The 24,465-nt window shown below is 40.0% G+C and overlaps 2 protein-coding genes across 3 annotated transcripts in view; both read right to left on the reverse strand.

Moving 5' to 3' along the window:
* Positions 1-17,752, reverse strand: part of LOC145935685 (agrin) — a 495,549-nt gene extending 477,797 nt beyond the window's left edge. Inside the window, exon 1 of the mRNA XM_083037214.1 lies at positions 17,735-17,752. The gene's annotated coding sequence lies outside the window, so the exon portion shown is untranslated. The remainder of the gene's footprint in view (positions 1-17,734) is intronic.
* Positions 1-24,465, reverse strand: part of LOC145935695 (uncharacterized) — a 111,258-nt gene that overhangs the window by 69,225 nt on the left and 17,568 nt on the right. The window lies entirely within an intron of this gene.

The following is a 24,465-nucleotide window of genomic DNA, read 5'->3' on the forward strand; positions in this document are numbered from 1 at the left end:
CAAACTTTACGATCACGGAGCACGAATCAGCATTAGAATCATCAAAATAATGGATGGATTTTATGTAAAATAACCGCAATCGAATCTTTCTCCATGCGTACGGATATCGGCGGGCGATCGCGCCGTAAATTTTTCCGTTCCTATCTCGATAGCAGGCAGCGGGATGGGAATTACCCTTTTCTAGGAAACCGGACGAACCTTTTCCTGCGAGGTTCCGCGAGGGTGCCAGGGGACGAGGCGATAAATTTGTAAAACCAATTTAAGGCCCGCGCTGTACATGAACCGCGCCCCGCCGTCTCGTGTTCCGGCTCCTTTTATCTGTAACTCCCCGGCGACATATCAACTTTTTATCTCGGACGAGACAATTCGACAACGACCACGCCGTTCTCATAAGCCGGTCTCAGATCGCACCGAGGGAGAATACGGGCTCGCGTATGCGAGGTCGGTCCCCGACAAGAACGCTATACCGGAAGAACATGCCACAGGGTTCTTATCCCCACGTTCAGAACCCTCTATCTTCCTCGGCGTCATTCCTCGGACTTGCGATAGTAAGCGGACATATAAAATCAATTCGTAATATTCTGATAAACGGTCGGTATCAACCAACGAAACGTGGAGAGGTTCTGATAAAGCGTAATTTATAACACGAAAATTTGTTGTTAACACGAGTAAAAGTCGTACTCGATGCGAAACGCGAATGCAATAGTGGCCGATACCAAAAGTCGCGTTATATCGAAGATAATTCAATATGTCAAAACGAAAAACAACCAAAGTCGTGTGTCTCCTCGCGCAAGTAGAAGAAGGGGAGACGTGCGATATGTTGAGATATACAGAAGATTTATCCCTTTACCTTCGAGCGACAGAACGATATTGGTTATTCCAAAGTATCGATACGGTAGGTGTCGCGCGTCTGTAATTTATTGCAACGGACGAGATAGTTTATTGTTAATACGTAACTCGTATTTGATTGCGAAAAGCTACCAAGAAATATAGGTTCGACTAAAAATAATCCTGTACTTTCAAAGTAAAAGAAATGACAAGTATATCTTTGTACTTTTCAAGTGACAAGTCGCTCACGATTTAAGCAAACTGACATCGACGTGAAACCAAAATTATATCAATTTATTAAATAATAGAAGAGTATTAAATTAGTGACATTTTCCACTGAACTGCATAGATTGATTATGTATATTAGAAAGAAATACATACATGGAGATAAAATAATTGACATCTACATTAATTCTCTGTCATCTTAGTCTGTACATATCACTTTAAACCGTAGACGATAAATTAATCACAGAGAGAGAATTCTAATATATCGCGAAATAAAATGAAATTTCGCATGAGCGATTTTACGGCGCAGCAGCAAGAGATCGACACGTCAAAATTCGAATACAAAATTATTTAATATCTTTGGACTTCCCTGATAATCATTGCGGTAGATGAACGAACCACTGCGACTTCTCTTTTAGTGCCGCATGAAATATCTCACCGCAGGCCGCAAACAGAAAGCAATTACGAAACATTAAAAGCAACAAGGCGAACGAGCCGCAACGGAAGATGAGAGACAACGCGAGTAGTCCCATAAGGCCCCTTAAAAAATGTCCTAAAGTCCATAGCAAACTCCTAGCAGGTCACTCCACGCAAAATTAGTCGCCTATCATCGCTCCAACCCGATCGTCGTCTTGTCAAAATATAAATAGCGGCACATCTATCGTAATTTGTATAAATAAGTGGTATAAATAAGTGATAATCTCAGCCAATTCTTTCCTTTCCTGAGAGTTAACATTTTTATTATATAGAATTAGATTTGTTCTCTAATAATTTCTCTATACGTTTGTATCTAAAAAATCTTGCTGATTGATTAATTAAATGTATGACCAATTAGATCTATATTTTGTTGTTATTGTTTTTTTTTTTTTTTAATCAGTTTATATAATCGTTAATACGTTAAATGAAGATCGCGCAGTGATCGGACGAGAATGACTACACTACATTCTATTTGACGTGTATTAAGAAAAAGGGATCGCTTTATGACCGGTTAATAATAACGCTCGTACAGTGGTCTTAAATAACTCGACGGTAAATCGTTATGTCGGCCGAACGTTTAATAAACAATTAAACGCTCGCCTTTTCGAGTTACAAATAATTAGCGCTCGCGTATCCGCGCCAGCCATCTCTCCGACGATCGAATTACACACGTGCAAGAGCGGTTCTGGGTCTCGTAAAATATGCGCCGATGCGGGATGCAACGTACGTCGCGCACGGTGCATGCATGCATTACGTTGCCGAAGCCCCGCGTCTTAACTAATCGGAATTATGGTAGCCGGGCGGGACCCGCTTCTCATTGCAATGCATACAACGCCGTGATTTGCGAGGGCGCACCATGTAATCGGCAAATTTTCTCTCTCGCCCTGCAGCTTTCCCTCCTAGCCCTGTTCGCTTCGCATCACCATCAGTCTCGCGTTTATTTCTCTTTAACCTCGAGATCTTCGCGAATGATAAGATCTATACATCTATACACAGATCTGTATCTGCCGAAGAATGATAATTATCTTCGCGATTCAACTGTGCCAATTTCAATCAAAACAAATGGAACCAGCGCAATGAAATTCATATATGTATGTGTAAATAATTGCTTTATTTAATAAATTTAGTTTTAACCTACTTTGTAGATAGGCATCATCATAAAATTAACAGCGTGTCATCATAGGGCTTCTATCTACCTCTAACTAGACACTTAGACATTCACCATTAAATCCTGCATGCACGCAGTTAATTTGAGATTAGATAATGTCTCGTTCACACTTGTACTATCGTGTACGTTCGCTCAATTTAACGTATCTTTCTAACGAAGTCGAGAACTAGTGAGAGTTTTCCGGGGCGAGAAAAATTCGATGCCGATCGTTATCGGGTAAAAAAGTCTCGCCGAATGCAATAAACGCGGTCGGTGAACCATCTACGGGTACGAGCGGAACGCGGCGCACGCGGGGCCAATAAGGCACCGCGGTTCTAAAGATTCCACCGATTATTACTTGGCGCATTTTATGGGCCGCCGTATATAGCCAGTTACGGCCAACACGACCTGAAATCATGTATGTGTACAACGCACGCGAGGGTGCCCCGATGTGCAACTCCTGTAATAAAGTGCCCCCGGCGCCTGCAGCGAGCCAAGAACGATTAGCGATCGAATTTCTCGAATCTAAAATAAATACTTTTTTTACAAAAAGAGTGTCAATAAGAATAATTGTCTCCTCGTATTTTCTAGACGCATAATTGTATATTTATTATATACTTGACACCCCACATGGCTATTGCATCTCGTAACTTTGAAAAATTGGCATTCATTTTGAAGAGAATATTAAATAAATGTTATTCTATTTATTTTTATTTAAATGATAAGTATATTGCTAGCAATACTATCTCTGGTCTCTGACCAGTTATCATCCGGAATTGTCAACATTCTTCTGTATATAAAAATTAAAAGGCAAAAATATAACAAGTTTATTTTTCTGACATTCCAAAATCGCACAAGTAAAATTTCTAATAAATGAGAACGGAACTTTTTGTCTGTTGGAGAGAGTTGAAGTTTCATTAGTTTCCATTTATATTTGACTCTGTAACGAAAACGAGTAACGAACTGAAGATGCTGGAGAGAAACTCGAACAAGAAGCGACCGAAAAAGAGAAGCGGCTAGCTGAGTTTGTCCGGAAGTGACGAGCGTGAAAAGTTAAGGCACTCCGCGTGACTTCGAGATTTCTTATAACGCACCCTTTCATCGACGTCATCCGTCAGATTGATCTATCGCCGAAGTTTCGCGAATATTTAACAGTGTGCGCCGAGAAAATGTCATATAGCCGTCAAGCTGAGATTCTTTTTCTTTCTCGTGAAAGTTCTGACATAATCGATAAACTCCCCGTGACGTTAATAAAAAAAATAATATCCTCGAGACGCGATACAATCATGCCTTATTTTGGTCCTCGGCAGAGTCAAATAAAGTTTTAGAAATGTATTTGCAACAAATACACTAATAACGTTAAGTTTTATATAACAAATAAATTTTTTAAAATTAGTATACATTGATTTGAGAATAAATCTTAATATTAAAAATAAATGCTCCTTAAAAAAATTTAAATATTTTTTTTTTAAATAGCATTTTTTCGATTTTTATATCATTTATATACAGAGGCCAAAGTAATGAGCGAGATTTATGTTTCTTTGTCGATTGCGTAGTTCACGAGAATAACTATCGATGCTCCAATATATCGCGTGCTCTGTGTGTGGCATCCCGAGCACCTTCTGTAATTGATTCTTATATATTTCGCAGATTTACGTTAATCGTCGGTAGTATCGCGCGAAACTTGCCCGGCGAACGTAATTATTACGTTTCTCATTATGCTAAATCACCGCAACGCGCTTCTAATTACCTACCGCGTCGATCGCAAGATCTCAAAGCGGCGATGAGAGAAGTTCACGGAGAGAAACGCGTTTTCTTTATACATTGAGCGGCGTGTGGGCGAAATTTACACGCGTGTACGCGCACGCGATACACGCACAATATTCGCGATAAAATTTGCGAAGAAAGCCTCAAGTATCACGAGAGCAAGTGATCTCTCGTCAGTGTGTTGTTTTTCGAAGTTTACGATAATTATCATTATTTTCGAGCTACAATAAAGATTGTAAAAAAAATATAATCTACAATAAAATAAAAAAAAATTGTCTCATATAATTATATTTCTCAGCTGCAAAAATATCCCCTTCTGAAATAATTTGATAATGTAAAATTTAATTACTGTTAGAATTTGGAACAGTTATTTTGATCGCTTTAATCAATTTCAAATGAGAAATATATTATCTATTATCTATTAATTGATTTAATTATTAATGGTATATGCATTATGCATATATATGCATTAAATATAACATTCGAATGGCACAAGTTATTTTAAATATATATATATAGAAATATTAAAATTTTAAAAACTTCTCTTATGTATAAACTAATTTGAAATTTCAAATTTGTAAAAAAAAGTATAAGTAAAAGTATCGAATAAAAAAGCATAACTATAATTAAATAATGCTGCATGTTTGAATGATTATTTACTTAGGAGATAGCATGTCCGTTTTATTCTTCGTAGATACGTAACAGAAATATGACTCATCGGCGATGCAAAAGTAGCGAGGATGTTAAAGCAACGGGACGGATTCGATTGCGAAAGAATATGGCCACAATGTACAGTCAACACCGTGACAATGTACGCGCTAATAGTGCAAAGGAAGGAAGAAAGCTGTTTGTTTCTACAGAGAATCACACGTGGGAGGACATAAACGTAGGCTCTGCAAATATTTCTATAAACACGAGAAAACAATTATCTTTTATCCGCGCACTCATATTTTTGTTTTACACCGGGGAACGATTCTGCTAATGGCCAGATGAAACATCCGATCGCCAAATCCTGACAATCATCCGGCTTTTGTCAGCCTCAATAAATACGGATCTCTATTAAGGTAAGAACGCTTCCCTCGTTGTAAGAACGAAATACTGATTCTCCACCACCCGCAACGCGCGGATAAGAACAAATTATTACGACGGCGCGTTAGCGCCAAGTGTCATGGCTTAATTAAAATCTCGTCTTGCCGGGTCATGAAAGGGGATAATCCCGTTTGAGTAACCCGCTCGCGTAATACGCGGCTCGTGAAATATATTCGCAGATTACGGGCCCGTTCGTGCTCGCGTGATCACGATCGAGTCTTCGAAAGGGATTTAAATCGGCGGCGGTTTCGCACTCGAAAAGCATGCGAAAGATACGAGTTAGTACGAGCGGGGGGGCCATTAAATTGCCCCCGCGACGAGCCGCTCGCAGATAAGCGACCGCACAAAATAATTAAGGAAAGACGAGGCTTAACTCGATCGGGACTGACGTGGGACCGGCGATATCAACTGCTGCGGCGCGTTTTAACCACGGATTCGTATCATTAACGCGAACTCGTCCGATCGTCGATCAGCGGCTCTAGATCAAACCCTCAGCATCGCGATGCATAATCTAGAGACGCGAGTATTAATTTTTCTCGACGTTATCTTTCCATTCTCTTCACATTAGCCTTTATCCGAGATCACGTGAAGATGATCACACATTTGTCTATTTTTTTATATCATTATTTTAAATTAAATTGAATGTTCTATCTGGAAACTAGATTTTTTTGTTTTACTGATGATGCTCTCTTTCTTTCTTTCTTTTCTTCATTTTTATAATTCAGAAAATATGGTGAAAAAATCAAAATGTGTTATTCTCTATTTGGGATATGGCATCAGGGGAGCCTGAATATCGTAAACTGTAAGCCTAAGTAATACCGCATCTGCATTTCACGCGTCATAAGCACCGCCGATTATAATAAGGATATTTTGCATATATTAACGACTAATGGAGGCAATAATAACGTATCAGCGCATCGTGCTATTCCCGCTTTGTCGGCGGATATAATATTGTCGGGAAACGCGTCATCATTTCGTCGACGGAGCGATGCACTTGCACGAATGCCATGCCGGTGCAAATTTCATGGGCGGAGGAAATCTAAGGAGATGCAGGAAGCGATCCTTTAGTATACTTGACAAGCGTGACGGGATATGTTCGCGCAAACTGTGAGGTAATATCAGTTATAGCAAAGTTATGCGATTTTTTTAAATATATATATGAAGGCAAGAGGAATATATGAGCGGAACTCAGAAAAGGAATTGAGCGGTATTTCAGGTATACATATAAATACATGAAAAATAAAATATTATCGAAATTAATAAATAATAAAAAATTAGAATTAACTGCAGACAAGATTTCATAATCTAATCCTTTCTTTTCCTTACACTAGAAGGTTTTCGCTTTCTATTCCTTCGAGCTCTTTCTAAGAAACTCAAAATCGAATCGATTGACCATTTTTTCCAACTGCTTTCGAAATTACATCTCCTAAGAGACATTCTATACACAGAAGTGTAAAGATCACTGTGTTTAAAACGTTTCGGCGACTAACAGGTCGTAAAGAACGGTCCGGCGAAATCTCGGGATCGCGGGTGCGCGGTTAGCAAGAAAATAGATGCTTTTATCGCCGAGCTCTCTTAAATTCGACGCACTTAAGGCATGATCACGCCTACCGGTTGTTAATGTGTGCCGAAAAATCGTGCGGTGCCTCCGCCTAGGCCACTTCGCGCCGACTCTCGAGATTATTGAGAAGCACTTTCGAAGGTAGGCGAGACCTGATGCTGTGCGTGACGATGAGTCAACTTGGCACACATGTGACCGACTGTTTCTGGAATTCTCATCTAATGAAGGTATCGAAGGCAGTGACGGATTAAGGTTTGGTTCATTTTAATACCGTCTCATGAATAAACAATCTCTATGATGATTATAAGGAATATAATTACAATTAAAATAATTTATATTAAATAATTTCAACAGAAAAAAACTTGAGGGATTCTTTAAAATTTTTTAAACAATATTCAGACGACTTATCGTCGCTTTTGCAAAACAATTGATGAAATATATATCTACTATATAAATAAAAAATATATTTGCGACTGAAAAACGTACGATTTATTCTTTATTAAAGAATCTCGTTTATTAAAGACGCCTAAGGCGTGAATATATGGAAAACCGCCACTGATCAGAGGCTGCTAACGAATGCTTGGATTTCGTGTTCACCAACCGTTACCGCAGAAACACCCGTCGAAAGTCGATATTATCGCTACTTAGACAAAATCTCACGTTCTCTTGCCCTTCCGATTTCTCTTACACCTTTTTAGTAGACTTCTCGGAGAGTGCTGTCTTGTTTCAATGTTTTGTTTCATAATATCGTCCGCGCCGCCGCTTGCGAATGAGATTGTAGATAGAAACCCGACAAGGTTTTCAGCTTTAGGCGTTAATATTTTAAATCAAACATCTACAGTACTTTCGACCGCAAAAGCACTTAATTTCCCCACTGAATCAATTTAAAATGCAATTCATAGAGTCATATTATATATACATATATTTTAGATTTTCATCAAATTTAAGAATTTTGCAGTTTTTCAAAAAAGATAATCTAGGAAATATTTTTTTGTAACGATTGACAAAAATATAAATTAATATTTGACCAATGTCCTATCTTTAAGCTAAGATTATTTTGATTTTATGATATCCACGAGCGCACGACGACGTTGATTAAACGCGGTTTACCTTCGTAATGGTTTCGAATGCATTTCTTACTGCAGTTGGCCGCCATCCAGGCTGCCGGGGCAACATAGTTAATAGCATTTGGCGAACTAACGCCAGGTTGAACGATTAAGAGATGACATTACCGAAGACGACAAGTGAATATCGGATTAGCCGCAGATTCCTCAGCACGCCCGAAGAGAGCCTTAATCGCCGTCATTACGTCGATCATTATACGTAATAATGCGCTCGCGTCTCTTTCTTTTTTTCTCTTTCGATTCCTAATTTTATACATATACCGCGGCAAAAACAACCAGACAACGACGCCGCGGGACACGACTTGGCACGAGTTGTCGTGTTACGTTACGCCGCATAAAGATGTCGAAAGTAAAAATCGTCCCCCACCATCGTCGTCGGTGGGGCCTTTCAATTAAGGGCTATTAGGGCACGTAAGGACCTTTAATCCCCGTCGGGTACACGATTTTTTACTCCGGCTTTCCGCCGTAAAAGGATGAAAGTGACCCGCGGACTGCCATTAGTCACAACTTGGCCCCCAATGCGAGGGTCCGTTCTGTACCCCGGGTATATTTTTATGACACGCGTGGAAACCTGTTTCATTGGTCGTGCGCGACGATGTTATATATTTTTCTCATCGTAAATCGATCTTCTTCGGAGCATTTTCGGGGCATTGCATTAGTGTAAAAGTATTCTAAAATACATATATTAACAAGTATAATATTATATACATTAATATTAATACTATATTTTCTTCTATTTAATGTTTTATTTAATTCTGCAGGAATTATAAGAAGAATTAATTTTTTAGAAGTAAAGACATGATCATCATGTCGATTTCTTTTTAATAATAACTAGATAAAAATAAAATTTTTATAACAGAAAAATGCATAGGTGATAATTGAAATTGCGCAGCAGATTTGGGAAGCAAACACAATTGCAAAATTACGGAATTTGCAAACATGATTATGACAGTTTGTAAAGTCACCGGAATAAGCAAGTCTGAAAATTGGATGTTGAAGCTTGACATGCATACTCCGACGCGTTTCACTCTCTTTCTCTTTCTTATTGTTGATCTTGAAGCTCTTTTTGCTCCTAACACACCACTCCGAGCTACCGAGAATCTCGTTCGGGAGAGCTCCTCAACCGGGCAGCGCGACCGGGAAGTCGTAAGTTGCCAAGTCATTGTCACAGGTTGAAGATTGAAACGCCAAGTCCTTCACCTAATCCCGGCCGCGCGATAATTGCGACGCACCGCAATTCAATTATATACGAATCGGTGTTATCATTCTAAATAATTTCCAGCCGGTCTAGTGCGTACATGAAACTATCGCGCCTACGCGTGATCATGCGTGCGAAAGATTATACTGACAAGAGGTTCTAACAATTCTAATTATATCTCCTATATGCCGGACGGATCTTTATTCTACTAATATGGCAAATTATATTTCTAAGGATTAAAAGAAAGCGATTGAGATCGTGAACAGGCTTTCCGCTGATAAATCAAATCAAAAGATCATGCGATAAAATCCAAGTTTGTGGCTCTTTCATCCGGTTGAAACATTCGTGCTCACGAGACCGATAGTCGTATCGATTACAGGAGACATAATTTAAAGCACATCCGCACTATTCGTTGGCGCTTGTCGTTGAGACTTTAGTTGCGTTCGACTCGAGATTACGGCGAGCTATCAATCGCGCGAGCTCGGTTCGGGACCAGAAATTTCGAACGATCAATCAGCTGTGGATGGTGTTGGAGGGAAACCACGTGGCCGCGCGACGGTACGCGTAGTACCTATGTAGGAAGAAATTTATGGAAGTGGAATTCCACTCTGTTCCCCAACATTGCGACGTGCCGTGAGCGCGTTAGCATTGTGAGGCGTCGGACACGGCGCGTCTTGTCGTTTCCATCTGACAATACAGCCTGCATTAATGCCCGGTCGTTGCTCGAGTGTTTAACCACGCGGACGTGCCTCTCGAGTAACTGAGTAAACAAGCACTCGGTCACGAAATGATAGTCTACTTCAGAAAAGTCCGAGGCGTAGGAATAGGATAAGATATCTTTCGAGTTTCCCTCCCGATATATATATACCTTTTCCTCGAGAGTGTACGCAAGAAAGAATTCCATAAATTCCGTTAGTTCTATATTATGAAAGATGCATCTATCGTCAATATGAAGAACGTTACACGCGTTAAAATTCGCAATGTATAAAACACTAATGTAATTCTTAACGGTACAAAGCTATTCACACAAACACACACATTCACCGTATCAGTATTTGAGCTTAAACTGGGTTAAATGTATTCCAATGTGGAGCGAGAGAAGCGGATGCGGATCATTCGCGACGTACTAGAAACGCTCATAGCGCGTGTTCAAGCGATTAGGTGCAGAGAACTCGTTGGAATTCCGGATACGTCGTTCGACGAAACGTCGTGGGTCGATTGGAATGGCTCGTGGTCGAAGCGGGAATGCTTCGCGCGCGCATTCAGGTATCCGTTCAGAGATCCGATACAGATGGAAGTCGGGAGAGCGGCGTTAAGTGAACCGCGGTAAAAAGTGGTAATCGCCACCGTGTGGTAGGCCGGCCTGACCATTCAAGTAGTAATGCGGTGGGGAAAGTGGACATGGTAGGAGATACATATGCGGAAGATTCGAACGAAATCGCGATGTCTATCCGAAGGTGATAGAGAGTCGACAATGGATATTCGTGATAGAGATTAAAGGTGAAGGTCAACTCGTGTCACGCCACGTCAGAGATATAAGATTGCATACATTTAATAATAATGGAAGTTCAATTAGCATTCAAGGGAGAATAGGCTCGATTCATGCAGGCTATTTTGCATTGCAAATTTAACATCGAAGCTTTGTAAGACTCGTCATATTAATATGATATTCATATAACAGGGACAAATAAACCATTAAATCGATTAAGTCGATATATTATTATATTAATACAATTATCGATGATTCCATATGTCGGAGGAATGTTTTATTTGCAAATTCTTTTGAAATAAAATATTGAAACGTTAAAGAAGATATTATATAATAGCATACAAATAATTATGATATAAAAATAAAATAATATAAGCCTATTTGTACCGAAATCGTGCAGTTTTATTATCTTTAAACGTTGGTGTGTGTAAAGAGCCTGTTAAAGTTAAGAATACAGCTTCAGATAAATGACATGCCCGTATCGTGTCATTTATCCGAATTTGTAATGACTTCAACCAAAGAGATAAGGACTACGTAAATATCCTGTATAACGTCAGGCCGCGTTTGTCCACATAACGGCCGAAACAACATGATTTGACGTGGAGCAATCTGCATTGCGTATACGAAACGAGAAGAGCAGCGACAGCAGCTCGTATTCATTAAGCATAACCAAAAGATAAAAAAAAAAGTAATTTTCACAAAAAAATTAAGCAATTAATTTTTCTTTTTTAATGAGTGATAATATAAATTTGTATTTGAAAATATCTCTACATGCTATAATTTTTATTATGTAATATAATATCGATTAAAAAATTATAAAAATAATCTGCATTTCGTATTGTTGAAAATTTACGACTAACGAAATTTCTAATGAGCAAAATTGAAACACATATTAATTATATGAAAATTTTTAAATAAAATTTAAAATAAAATACATAAATTCCCGGAAGACAAAATCTCGAGTATCGAGAATTCAAAAAGTGTAACTTCCTCAAATCTCAGAGGGTGCGAGTGCCAGTAACCCCTCTCGCGACGCTCGTGTACAAGAGTGATTAAACAACGTCGTACAACGTAATGGCGGGTAAAGAGCGTGGTGCATCGCGGATGCAGCCGAGAGAGGCACGCGTGGAACGTGAAAGGATGGCGCGTAGTTGCGTGCCAGCCCATGCGTGGAGGGACGGGCAAGAAAGAGCCGCGGGTCTCTCTGACAAGTCAGATCTTAATTACACGCGACCATCCGCGCATCCTCGTCCGTGTAACTCGGCCGTGCGCTCGCGGGCAGAGATACACGCGTGAGAACAGCGCCGTTTACACCCGGATTTACACCGTAAAAATCGCATTACGACGAAAGAACTTCGCATATCTCACAGAAAATTAGAGTTCCGCGGAGTGAAACGAGCAACTGACACGAGAATTTCTCTTTTCTATTTTCCAATTAACGTCACGTTAGAATCCGTTCAAAATTTATTGTAAGAAAAAATAAGAATTCTTAAACTCGAGAATATCTCGCGCAATTGTTTTACATAGCTGGGTTTTAGTCTCACTTACTTCGAAGCGTCGAGCAATTTAGCGACAAGTTTAATTTTTAGCATAATTCTTTTTCCTTCTTTCCTCTACGACGAAACATCGAATATTTATGTTTATTTGCATATGTTAATTTCAGAGCGGAATTTAGCAGATACTTTTTAACGAATTCAGAAAGTCCTCGTTTGTCGCGCTTTCTTCTTGCCTGCGCCGCGCGTTTCTTACCACGAGTAACGAGGAGCGGAGTGGCATTAATGCGAAAATGAAACGCCACCCTGTAGGCCTTCGAAGCGCATTAACCGCGCTCATCGACGAGAGGCCGAAAAATCCAGAGCGCTCTTCGCTCCTCGACGAGGAACGTTCTCTGGAGCAGGAACCGGCCCCCCTTCCCCGGCATCTTTCTCTCGCCCGTCACCTCGGTTAATTACAACTTCTCATTTACATAGAGGCCATCGCCGTATTACCATCCAGCCTATCGCAACGCTTCCTCTGTTCGAGATTACTATACGCTTCGCGGAATTCATTGATATTGAACTGACTTGAACCGGCACTTGAACAAAGTGCATATGATCGCCTCGACATAATGCTCTTCAAGCTTGTATCTTTCTATTTTCATCTTGCAAATTCTCGCGAGAAAGTCAAATACATATATTTCAACTTCCTCTGCAATTTTAAAATTAGAAAAATGCATTTTCTGAAAGGTACAGATTTAAATATATTACGTGTGTCGTGAAGAGAATTTTATTATTACAACTTGTCGAGCGCAATATCGCGGCGAGTATTAATTTTCAAAAGGAAAATTGAAGATTTTATCGTTAATTATTGTATCTCCGCTTGCTGTGAGTCGAGCTTAAAATGCTGGAAACGTAGAGACGTTTAATAATTGCGAAACGATTGCATTCACAGCCGAATTTCATGCTTATCTCGGCGATTTAACGTCGCCGATTTAACGTCGCCGATTCGACCTGCGGAATGCGGACCGATCGCGCGCGATAAGAGCACCGTAATCACCGGTGGGAATTTTTAAGAGCGATTCTCATCTGGCTCGGGACTTGACTGCCGTTGACGACTCGTCGAATTAAGAAATACCAGGGCGTCGAGTTCAACGATTTACTTCTCTCTTTTTACACGCGATTCGTTTTATCGCCCGCTATATCGCACCACGTTACGCGAAATTTTCCTGTAAATCAGCGATTAAGTTGTTATGGCATCTCACGAGGACTTTATTAACCCTCTCGAATAGGACGATATCTTCGCGGACTTTAGAGGGGCATAACAAGCCAGCTTTTAACTACCTCAATTATTCGCGGATAGCCTATGAATATTCCTGCAATATGTGGTATTCGTTATACTATGTCTCACTATGATTAAACATATGAATGAAATAGTAGAAACTGTTCACCATTCTCAGTTATTCTTTTTTTTTTTATTAATGATCTTTCGTTACAACACGAAATATCAGAAATTTTGATATGAGAGATGTGCATATAATAAAAACAATATAATCTAAACAATCCAGATTTAGAAAAAAAACAAAAATAAAAATAATAAATAAATTTCACAGCTGATAAAGAAAGTTTATAGAGTCGAATGCATTTATAAAGATGATCTCCTAAAAATGATAGGTACTACTACTCATATCAATCACATGATCGCGGCGCGGCTATCTCCTATATAGAAACGACCGCGTTATTATGTTTCATTCAGGTAGGTGATACAAGCGGAACGCGGGAGGGTGAAGACGACAGACCTGCGGGAGGAAGATAAGCCAGTAATTAATTAGTCAGACGACCGTATCGACGGACTTTTCCCGCGGCGGCAACGGCGGCCGCCTCAGAGATAAAAGCATCCAGCGCGCTAATTGTGAACCGGTGCGAGGCAGCGGAGGAATAACGAGCTGTCCAATATCGAAATAGATTAATCCCGAGAGCCGTTTCACGCAATTCACTCGGGAACAATTCGCGCCAACAATTTACGATTCCTCATGCCGGTCAACTATTGCAAGCGAACGCAACATTTGTCGGGAATGTTCTTACCATCCTTTTAAATATTCTCCATTTTATTTTTTTACAATCCGCCAATACTGGACAATCGATAATAAAATTTAATAATCAACAAAGAGATTAATAAGTAATCTGATATATAATATTCTTGAAAAAAAAATTTCTTTAAAATAAAATTAATTAAAGCTACTTTTGCAAGTCAATGTCTTTTATGACGAGAAATTCTTATTTTCCAACTGTCATTTTATCGAGCAAAGTTATAATTCACATAACATTAAACACACTGATCGCACTTAATAGATAGAATTATCGCCTGCGTACGTCACTTCGTTCTCTATCTAATTCTTCCGGATAAAGATCTGAAAATAAGCCGCGAAACACGGCGTAGGAATCCCCACCAATCGCGATTATTGCACTTCATCGTACAAGACTCACTATCGCCGGAAGTCGTCGTCCCTTCGAAGAGAGAGACCTTCGGGAATAAAGAGCAGCCGGTAATTAGCAAACGGTCGTGTTAGCGCACTTTTTCGATGAGTATCTCTCTGCTTCGCCTAATTGCCGACATTACACGCTGACAATCATCATACAGCATCATAGGGGGATGGGATCCTCCTCGAGTCGATACGCGGTTTATGCGCGCGATGCGGCTTTCATCCTCGCACAAGAAGTGTTTACGAGATATGCAACCAGTACTAGATATTTTTTTCAAATTAACGTTCGTCTCTGTTAGCGATCGGCGAAGCGAATTGAATTAATTGACGGTTCGCGGAGCTTTAATCAGAGAGGAGATTTTATTTCTACTTCGGATATACATCCTATTCCGAATCACGGATGATAACGTCGCGATCTTGTAATATAAAATAAGATTAAGGATATATCAATAAATGAAGAAAGTTTAATTAAAAAATAATTAAATTAAATATATAATATATTAAAACCACAAGACAAAAGGACCCGAATTTTCTGACATTCCAGACAAGGATGAATGTTCTGGGGCGACCAGGCGTATGTTGAACGTCGTAAATTTTCGCAGAAATTGGAAGTAACGAGACAAATCTACGGTAGTTTAACGCAAGCAATATAATTGTACTTTCTTGCGGGCATTTCGCGCACGGCAATTACACACGACGCAATTATGGCGAAGCACCGTTCTTTACCTCGAATACAAGTAATACTTTTCATTTCATTAAGGACCAACTTTACTTTATCTTATCCGATGCTTTGTAGAAGAAAGATATTCTCTAAAAATTTATTTTATATATTTTTCTGCGGCGAGATTTAGATAATTATAAGCTATTATGCATTAACTAAAAATCAATAAATTATATAACACGCGAGTCTATTTACTCTCTTTTTCACAATATTTTCTTTCCATGGTATGCTTTAAATCGAGAAATATTAAAGAGCTATAGAGGGCTAATATACGTAATTACGACACTAAAAGTTTTCTTCAACAAAGTCAATCTATGTAATCTCAACAGAAAATATATCAGATATTTTTAAAAAACGAGATAATATATCGTTCGTTTGAACGCAATTTCCTTTTTCATTTTTTTCGGCTACTTAGGCAAACGTAACACATATTTAAAGGCGCAGTTACGCGCGCTGATCGCGCGCTTTTATGCGAACCTGAAAGCGTGTAATAACGCACCGCGGGCGAATATGTAATCAAGGGGCTCCGCGTAAAAGTCTCCACGCTCGGCAACACGTTGCGCCACACACGGGCACACACGATGCTTGTTGTACACAACCTGTAACAGCCGCCTGGCGCCATCGGTTTTTCATCCAACGGGCCTTCACCAGGCATTTATGGCTTGACGCGATATCACGCGGCGATAGGATTCGAGCGGGACGAATTTATCGTGACGTTTCGCGATCTAACGACGAGGTTAAGATATCGCGTATTCCGAGACGCATGCGTGCTCTTTCATCTACAGGTTCATTGATTAATTCGAAGAAATCGATTTTTCCTACGCGAAAAAATTTCATCTCCTCGCACAGCTTTCCAAGATTTGACTTTAAATATTTTTACAATTTTGAATACATTATATTCACGATTTAATTATATAAAGCGCAATTTAGTCTTAAGCTGGAAATTGTCAATTATGCATAAACTATCTGCACCGAGTTTAGCATCGATTGCGTGCGATTCGATTTCCGCGAGAGACCAGTCAACGACGATGAGGGTCAAGCCACTTAACCAACGTCGTAACGTAAATGTCATTCAGCGAGCCACGGTTCGCATTTCTGCTGTAATTTAACTAGAAGCTAGTTCTCTCAATCCTAACATTTAGGATTTTACATTCTCATAACTGTAAAATAATGAAGTTTTACATATATATACATATACTTTTGCAAATGATCATCGACCACACATATTTGTAAATTTTTAACACAACTTACTTAATGTTTGAAAGTAAAAATATGAAGAGAAAACGAGTTCTGCGCACGAATTATGAAGATTTATCGAACCGCGTTGCAATGACATGTATCGATACACGCTTACTCGCTCGCTTCGCGCTCCGACGCGGAATCTTTAATTTCCGACGCATTTGCATTCGCGCGGGGCACAAGGGGGCTGACAACCGCGGAGACGTATTTTTCGGTCGACTTCAAGCGGAGGACGCACGCGGTGGGGACGCGGTTATGTAGATGAGATAAGTTAACTACAGGTCCGCGGCGGTGAGACACGACATGAATAATACGTCCATCGACCCATAATTGTGTTGCGCTTTCTGGTCGGGCAGGATCGTTCGAGTTCTGGTACCCCCGGCATGCCAGATTCCGTCATAATCGTGTCGATATGAGGGAAAAAAGGAACGACTCTCTGTCGCCTTCGCTATTCTGCGCATAGATAAAACGTCCTGGATTGTGTCTATATAATAAATTTATCCGATTAATATACTGTTTTATACTGCAATTAATCTCGTACTTCATACACGCATTTCGTAAGACGCTCTTTCCATTTCTTGCTCCAATTGCTCCTTACAGAGATTAAGAGGTCTTGTATAAATGACTGAATTTAATCACGAGAAAGCAACAGTAACTGATACATTCTATTAATTTTATTTCATTTTTTGAGCATTCTAAACTTGATTCCTAGAATATTTTATTCAGTATCGTAACTTTCTGAATGAATAATGATTTCTAATCAAGTGGTTTCATACAACTGTTCCCGCTTAGAATTATTTCTGGTTTTGTTATAAAAAGCAAAGTGTGATATACTCGACTCATACTCTCCACTAGACAATAATCGCGAAACAAATGTCAAGATTTTTTTAAAGCTAAATGTAATCAGGTACCTTATAAATCCCGCGATAACGCGTCCGCGCCGACAGCGAAAAGCAGCAGCGGCTTCTTTATAACGGGGCGGCTACTACTTCTGCCGCACGACGGACAAACGCGATGTCGAGGAGTATCCTGGTTTCTTGCGTCCGCACATAAATCAAGCCGCATATACTCCCGTACAGAGCATTGTTTCGCGGCTTACGAAGTATTATTGATGGCGACTCTACGCGCGGCTGTTAATCTGCGCGATGGAGAAGGCAGGGGAGGAAGGAGGGAGGGCTTACGGAGGAAATCGCGGCTGATTTACGGCTAATTAAGGTTAACAAGCCATTTAAGTCTATTATTAAGCTGGCGTTTAAAGGCCGAAATCCACGGGTGCATAAATTACCTCGCCGGCAAAGACCGCAGGGGGAGTCGAGAGAGCGAAAGAGGAGGCGTTGAATGGCGCACAGCCACCCCCCTCTGGGCGCCATAATCGGTCGACATATTTCCAAATTAAAGCCCGGGCCCCGGGTCAACGGGTCGTTCACGCTGTGATTTTAAATGGCGAATCTGCCACAGCGTCTGTTTGTTTCGAGATTTGTTACGGCCTACCACGAGGTACTTCATCCTCGTCGAACCTTGTCTCGCACGAGAGACTCATCGGAGAGATCTCGTCTCCTGCCAAGCGCGTTGATGTCGAACGTTTCGATCCTTTCGACGCCTGCCCGGAGATCCGGACCTAATGACGAGCCTAACAAATGATCGGCAATGCCATCACCGAGATGAGGCATGAAAAAAATTGCACTTTAGCATAAAGATATTTTTTTCGCAAGATGTTTTGATGTAGAATCTCTAAGTGTTATTTCTTTCTTTCTCAGCCGAGTAATAAAAATGTTAATTTTCTCCTAAAATATGTGTAACAAAAAAAAAGAACAATTCTTTTAATGCATCATAATGAATTAATTATTTACGTTGCTTTTTGTGCCTATTATGCGCGCCTAAATCAATCGATTCGAACCCTTCGACATCCGCCAAGAATCGAAAGTTCAAATTTAATGATACCCATAACAAATAGCTGATAATATCATAATCATATACGGCAATTTCGTCATCCGATCTGACTAATGATAGAACGCGAAAGATTACCTTCTCGCGGATAAATAATGAAACAATTAAAGAATTATACTTTGCTCGATATATAACCTGATAACAATTAAACAAATCGAGAATTATAAATACTAAAAATGTCAAGTCTAGTGCATACCTTTATTTTTCACGAGAAATACGAAAATATATAAAATATTAAACACTCTCTAATATTTAACACTCTCTCTGTGATCATCTTCGCAGATTTCTCGTTCAAGTATCTCTCAATTTTTATTCGGATCAAAATAAAAAATAATCTGATATTCGTTATTTTTACATGATTTCGATATAAAGATTTGGTCCAAAAAATAAAAATATTGTTGTACTGTTGCACTATAATAAAAAATATCTTTAGATTATGATACACTTAAGTAGTAAATTGCTAGAGCTATAAAATTTTAAATCCATAGAGTAATAGGATAAATAAGGAGCAGTTATATCAAAATATTAATCGCTGAGAAAACTGCAGGCAGAGGGAGAACTATAATTCTGACAAGCCCGTTAAGTTCAATTGTCAATTTCAATGCGACAGCAGATTGATAGTCACGTCCACTCGTTAGAATCTCGCCGATTCACGCCGAGGATATTTATTCCGACGTTTAATCTGCCCCGGCTTTACTACTACGTCTCAATTATCATTATACGCAGGGATTTATGACGCGAGAGAGTAGAGTAGCGAAACACACACACGCCGTATCCGCCGGACATTACGATACTCCGATATCGGATGATATCGATAACGATCGAGAGCCCGGTACCACCGATGAGGAGAGTATGCCGTCGTAGTATCGACGGAATACCATTAGCATGATCTATGCTCCCGCTTCCGCGGCTACCGATCGGCTCTCTCGAGATGCTATCTCGCTCGTAGAAGGACCCCTCTCATTCTGCCCTTTCCCTCTCGGGCCCCGGTATCTTTTCCCTCGGGCGGAAAGGCCGACCGGCCTCGAGAGGGATACGTGTCCGTCCGTCCGAGGCCTTACTTACATATAGATTGCCTTCCATTTCTTATACCCGAAATATTGCCGATCATAACGGACGCGCGCGAGCGAAATTGCATTTGCATACGGGGCGAATTGTCCCGTTCCGCCGTGTAAAGGATCTCGCTCGTCCTTGGCGGTGCGGTGTCCCCGCTCACGGCCTCGAAGGAGCCTCGAAAAGCGGTTCGTTATCACGCGAGGAGCGTAACGAGGAATTCTCGCGCGTCGCGTTTCATCACATCGGGGATAAGGTTGCATTCATGCACCGAACGGCGATTATTAGCTGGAGTTAATTAAATTTCCATCTGCGATACAGATTTTACAACCGGCGCTGTCGGCCACGCGGTCAAATTAATTTAGGGATTATCGACTCGCCTGTATTTAGATTTAAGCTCCTGCTAATTAGAGTAGGAAATTGCGCTAATCGGGAATGGCGTTAACCAATGTTGACCCGAAGCGATCTCTCTCTCTCTCTCTCTCTCTCTCTCGGATTTTCCGCGAACCGCTGGATCGAGAACGATTCCGACAACGTATTCTAAGTAAGCTTGTATATAAAGTAATGAGGCGTAAATCTCTCTTTAATTTTATGGGCGTGATAATGTTAAGTAATGTTTATGTTAATGTTTCATACGCTATATACGGGACGGATATCTAGATTCATCCATCAAGCACCGCTCGGAGTGCGTATTACACGTTTGCAGCTACGCGATTGCGTCTCGTCGCATGATAATTATTCAAACTTTCGTGTTCAACACGAACCTCGTTTCCCGTCCGTTATCCCCGGCTTATCTCTTCAGTTTCGGGCGTTGAAGCGGTAAACGCGCATCTCTCGCGTCCTATTAGGGTTGTTGGAACGATAAGACTAAAAGCGATCCTGTTTTCCCCTCGAGGATCTGCCCTCCAATCTCAGGACATACCTTCGCGATTTTTATGCCAGTCGTTTATCGATAATTTTCCTCTCGCTATACGACGCGAATTATCCCTCTCTCCCTTCCTTGATCTGATCGTAATAAAGCTAACAAAATGCAGATATGCTCACGCGATAGTTTATTGAGTATATCGTTAGATGAGAGTAAAACAGCAAGCGTGACTTTACATTAGACCATATATACACACATTTTTTAAAAATAATATTGTCTAAGAAAATAAAATAACTGATAATCGATTAAAATATTCAATTAAAATTTTAAATATGAAAATTAATGCAGATTAAATCTACTTTTTTGTAGGATGATTTTTTTATCAAATCTGCTTTTTTATTATAATGTAATCGTATAATGTTCTTACAAACTTATCAATTTCATATTTGACACCTAAGATTAACATTTAAAAATGTGCGAGAATGTGTAGATTCGATTTAACTCAATTCAAAAAAGGTTTAAATTTAATCTCAGTCAGAATTAATAATAAAATAAACAAGATCGAACGTGGTAATATCACAGATTTGTATTGACAGTTCTTATGTCACATTCATAAAGAACATAATCGCGATGTAGCGATGGCTACTGAGTTGCCATTATAAATAAATCGCTTGCTGTCAAACCCGGATCCACTAAAAGAGACCAAAAAGCATCAATGGGGAAAGGCAACTCCTCGTATTTGCTTCTACCAACTGGTTTCATCTTTATAAAAGAAAAGAGACCCTCTTCCCCCCTTCTCCATCTCCTTGATGGTCCTCAACGATACCCGGTCACCGTGGACGTCAGATCCATCGATAATTTCGCGCGGGACTATATTTGTAGTCTCTCTGTATATTCACCTGTCGATCCGTCAGTTTGTCGGCCAATTGAGATACCGGACGTTCCACTTCTCACCAGCTCTGCCAACACTCTATCTAAATTCACGGAGAGAACGACGCGATATACGCATTCCAGCTGCAACGATATAGCCCTATTGACGCTGCGTTATCATCATTCCGCAAAACATGCTTTCTCATTGCGTAAAATCTCGATAACGGCGTAAAATTACCTATATATCGATTCGGTTTGTAAGTAAGTCCAATTATTTGCGCAAATTTTGACTAGTCGATTACACATCTCGGAGCCGATAAAATAAAAATGGATGAAATTTTTTATCTAAAATACTTTGCTACAAAATTTCTTAAATATTTTTTCAGTAGTTACAAGATGTAATATTCGTCGCTATGTGGTAGTATAAATGTGATAGTATTCGAAGGCAGTTTAGGCAAGTGATTTCAAAATAAATCAATTCAGCTCCGAAATGAAGGACCCTATGCAGTATCACGCAGCATCATGAAAGAGGTAATATCCGTAAAGTAATCAAGGCGGAACTCACTCGAGGCTTTTTCATGGTGGCCATCGATAAAATCGGCCGATTCGTGTCGCGGTGTGAAGATGAAGAGACCACCGTGTGACGTTGAGGTCCTAACGTTTGATTATATCACGGCCTACGCGATATCGAAGGTTAAGGGGCCCTAATACGAAATTTATAGTAAATTCACGTAATAGTCCGTGACATTCTAGGGCTCGAGAGAAAGAGACCCTGATGATCCTCCCACGCGGACCTGGAGAAACCCCATCTCCGTGTCGATGAGTGTACAGATCGAACAGACCATTAGACGTAACGATAGAGACGCGATTGAATTTGATTATGGTCGCAGACCATGTAATTTCGTCTGTCAAAATAGCAGCCTCTGGCTCGCGCGTCACTTAAGGTAGGATCCATTGTGGACATGTTTACATTTTCGGAGGGTTCACGCCGCCACAAAAGGGGCGGGCTAAAATGATACGGTTCAAGTGAGCGCAATAATATGGTTACATCCAATAAACGCACAAGGCAAACACGGTAATGCGAGCGTTATAAAAAATTATATTGGTCACGATCTTTCCTAATAGCGTGCTTGAGAGAAAAATAAAACGCATTTTGCACAATCTCTGAGCGCACGGAAACTTGTTTCACGAAAAGCTTATGAAAGAAGAGAACGAATAAAAAATACATACATTTACATATATGATCTCATCATTTTTAGATGCGCGAATGATATCACCGATGAAATCATGCTAAATGCAAAGAAAGAGGAAGGGCATTACGCGACAGTTTTTTCATAATGACCGAAAAAATGTTACCTTACGTTAATACAAAGCTAAATAGAGTTAGACTTAAATAGAAATATAGATATTCCGCACACGTATAAATTCCTGTAAAATTTTATCGATCGAAATTAGATTTCTCAGCGTGTCTCAAATATTTTTTAGAATTGCAAAATCATGGTGCGGAATGAGCCCAATATTTGTTCTCGCCTAATTCCGAGTAGGACTGTTAGTTCGCAGTTTCGTTTTATTTTTCCATTTGTTTTCCCTCGACCTTCCTACACGTCGTCCTCGCCCACTTCGACTCCCGCGTCATCTCTCCCCTCCTGTCGGCCATAATAATTAATGATCATTCCTACGAAGAAGGCACCGCCACCCAGAGTCGGTCCTTGCCAACCGCAAAAAATGATTATGAATTCAAAATCGTCAGTTATTAATACCGAATCTAGATAGCGACCGACTTTTCAGATCTTTACTATCGAGAGTCGCGCTCGCAGATGATAAATCTCATAAATCTATAAAAGTACGCTAAATTATTATCGAAATGTTTATCATCAAAGTTTGTTTTCAACAAGTAATAATACGAGAAAAAAATTAATTAAAAATACACTTTTAAATGTCAGGGAATATATATTATATCTTCGACTATTGTGTGTGCTTTTAATAACAAATTTTTTAAATGTTAAATACTTCATTTTATAAGCATAATAAAAAATGGATCAGCGATCTGGTGCTTGTAAAAAAATAAAAAAGAGAGATGAAATTAAAAGTCAGTGATCAATCGTCAAATTATTTAAATGGCAAATTTTCGCGGCTAAAATGTAGACGAAATAACAGATGGGCGTGCAATTAGGACAACGCAGCAACGGATATGGACACGTGGATGAGACTGACGGCCGCGAGACTCGAAAGTCGATTCACCAAACAAATGAGTCAGTTATCCTCCCCGTCGCCCTCTTGCCGACGTCATTCGTCTCCTGGCCTTCCTTTGGCTCTACCGTTTTAATGGCTCTTCTGGCATACAAACCCGCAAAGGAACGCCAACACGAAAGACAGACGGACAAACGGAGACGGAGAGACAAAAGACTCGGAGCGAAAGAAACCGCGGCAAAAAGAGAGAAAAAACGGACCAAGGCGCATTATTTTACCGGCGCGAACGCGGAGAATAACGCGGGGCAAAGGGAAAAGGGATAGAGGGTGAAAAGGACCGAAGGTACCACGCGAGAAGGCGTGGTGGGGTGTGGTCAAATTTGTTGCGAGGGTTGGTTTCTCCTGGATTTATATTTCATAAATTATTTACGGAGCTGCGCGCACACCCAGGATGAGGATTCAAGCGCGAGTCACTCTTTCGTGTCTATCGGTCCTCACCCCGAAGAGAGCCAGGTGATTTTTTAACGACCTACCGCCGATCGTAAGTTATAATTGCGTGTCTTACTGTTAGTATACAATGGATCTATTGTGATCAAATATTAATGATATACGGAACACCCTATACGCGTACAAGATTCAATTGTCTTAAAAATTGTTGATCGAATTATGTTTCATTGAATATTAAAGTATTCTTATTTGGTAATAAAAAAAATAAAA

Source organism: Prenolepis imparis, unplaced genomic scaffold, assembly GCF_030444845.1.
Source record: "Prenolepis imparis isolate NDT839.2.m4 unplaced genomic scaffold, iyPreImpa1.0 SCAF_4, whole genome shotgun sequence".
NCBI classification, from domain to species: Eukaryota; Metazoa; Arthropoda; class Insecta; order Hymenoptera; family Formicidae; genus Prenolepis; species Prenolepis imparis.